Genomic DNA, 2593 nt, shown 5'->3' with positions numbered 1-2593 from the left:
ATGCTCTCCTAATCACCTTGCTAATCCATGTTTAATTTGGTTAATGAAAATAAGGTGTTTTGCAAAATTTTGAAAATGCATGGTGCATGTACCAATTACACGTGAACAGTACCAATCCCTTGATCATTTTCACTTAAAATCCTTTTTTAAACTCAATGGCAATGGTAGAAAGTCCATACAATGCACCATTTTTGAATTTTGCAATTTCCCTCCAAAAAAAGCATGGATATGCAAGTGATTATATGATGAGATTTTATGTAATGTGATGCATGATTTAGAAATTAGAGGTCAAGAGAAGAATATTGCAAAAAGAACCACTTAATTTGGAGTTATGGATCAAAAGATATGCTCATTTGAAGCTCCATGTACACGTGGCAATGATTTGATCATATCTCTTCAACCATTCATCATAAATTCATGATCTTGGACTTTTTGGAAATGGGAGAAAGAGATCTTCAACTTTCTTGTTGGACAAAATTTCATTTGAAGCTTTTTTGATGATGTAAGATCAAGTTGAATTTGAACCAAAAACTTTCCACTTTTGGAAACTTTTGACTTGACCTCAAATTCTTCAACCTTGATCTTTGGCATGATGAATAAGCATTGTTTGGACATGAATGAGATGTTGAAACTCATTTCTCCACCTCCTAGCCCTCAGTTGACTTTCTGTTGACTTTCTAGGTTGACAGATGACTTGGTCACGCACAGATGATTTTGAGCCTCAACCACCTGATGAAATGGCTCCAAAATGAACCCCTATCTCTAATAAGCTCTTCAAAATGATCATGTGATCCACACCATCACCAAATACCTCATCTCCTTGAAAATCCCTGACTGGTAGAATGCAACTGATTAGGGTTGACCAGAGGTCAAAACCCTAATCCCAAAGAATCTGAGCATAAACAATGAGCCTTTGAGGAAGACATAACCATGATGATGATGATGTACCATTGCAACCAAGATAATTCTCAACCTCCTTGAAGGACCAAGAAACCCTAATTGGAGCACAAACCCTCAGATGATTGGTGATCAATTTATGAGACCCTCAGGCTTGCATCTCTTAACCTCTCTATCTCCTGAGAAAGACTTTGGAGGATGACTTGTCTTTTCCACATGATATGAAATATGCAATGACTAATGCCCTAAATATGAAATGCAATATGCTAAGCTAGTCCCAAGAGAGGAGGGCAAATTTTGAGGTGTTACACTAAGCTACATATTTTTTGAATACATTTCCAACAAAAAAGCTTGAAAATATTACACAAGAGGAAACATGGCCTGGACTTAAACCGAATCTAAGTCACTTGAGAGTTTTCGGTTCGATAGCATATTAACGTGTGGCGGAATAACTTAGAAAGAAATTGGGTGATAATGGAGAATTGATTATTCTTGTAGGGTATCACTCTACCGGTGGTTACAAAATATTTGACGCAACAAATAGAAGGATCATGATTAGTAGGAATGCCATTTTCAACAAAATAAAAGAGTTGCAGTAGAGTGCAATCGGTTGTCATAATATGTCAACCAGTTACACTAATAAGAAATGCATTGATGCAGTGCTGGAAGGTACAGAACCAGCCCCCGTTGAAGACAAAATGGAAGAAAATGTTAGAAGATCATCAAAGCAAAAAAGTATTTAATTTGGTGAGAAAAAAAATTATTTTAAAAAAATTGAAGTAGAAAATATTTGTATAACATTAGTTTTTATGTAGTATACAACAATTAGGAAAAAAACATTGCTGGCTGTGGGGTTCGAAGCCACGCGCACTTACGTGCAGAAGATCTTAAGACTTCCCCCTTAACCTCTCGGGTAAACCAGCTTGTTGTTATTTTTTCACATACAATAATTAATCAAAATAATTTTCACTTAGATTTAATGTCATGAACAATCTAGAATTAAGAAGAAACTTATAACCAATCCCATCCTTACAAAATCAACAAAACCCTAACGTAGAAAAATTCCTTACTCCGTATTAAATTAAATCAAATGATTTTACATTTATTCGTCTTCAATGGTGGAACTTTTGGCATCAATTTTTGGCACAGAGAAAGACATAGTGAATTATCCATTCTACTTCAATATCGGAGCATGCAGACAGAGTGATCGATGCTCTAGGCTCCACAAGAAGCCAAGCATCAGCCTACCATCTCTTTCCCCCCTCTCTCTCTTTCTCTCTCTCCATACTCGATAATTTCCACCAATCTTGTGGTTCTAAGTTTCAACAGTAAACATATATGTTTATGTTGGTACTTTTGTGACACCATTATTAAAAAAATTGAAGCACCCGGAACTAGGACAATGTCTATACACTATATTGATTAGTGGTTGAAGTCTATCGGTAGTGATGCCTTTGTGTTAAAATAAAAACAAAAAGTATATAGTGTTTAATAAGCGCACAAAATCACTAATAAAACCTTTAAAACTCATTTTTAATGATGTTCAAACTAAAGTGACTCCCTATGAGGATGAATAGTATGATCTTTCTAGTCATAATATTGAGCAAGGTGTTACTGAGAATATAAGAAACAATGTGCAGTCTATTGAAGCATATGAAAATTTAGATGATGATAAAGATAGTGATACTAAAAGAAA

The 2593-nt window shown here is 35.1% G+C and overlaps 1 non-coding gene across 1 annotated transcript; it reads right to left on the bottom strand.

Moving 5' to 3' along the window:
* Nucleotides 1-1737: 1737 nt before the first annotated feature.
* On the bottom strand, nucleotides 1738-1820 carry TRNAL-UAA (transfer RNA leucine (anticodon UAA)). Its single transcript has one exon. It is a non-coding gene; the product is annotated as a tRNA-Leu (tRNA).
* Between the last annotated feature and the right edge of the window lie 773 nt (nucleotides 1821-2593).

Source organism: Lathyrus oleraceus, chromosome 3 (genome assembly GCF_024323335.1).
Source record: "Lathyrus oleraceus cultivar Zhongwan6 chromosome 3, CAAS_Psat_ZW6_1.0, whole genome shotgun sequence".
NCBI classification, from domain to species: domain Eukaryota; kingdom Viridiplantae; phylum Streptophyta; class Magnoliopsida; order Fabales; family Fabaceae; genus Lathyrus; species Lathyrus oleraceus.
Note: the sequence above shows the minus strand (reverse complement) of the source record. Positions and strands in the feature narration are given on the sequence as shown.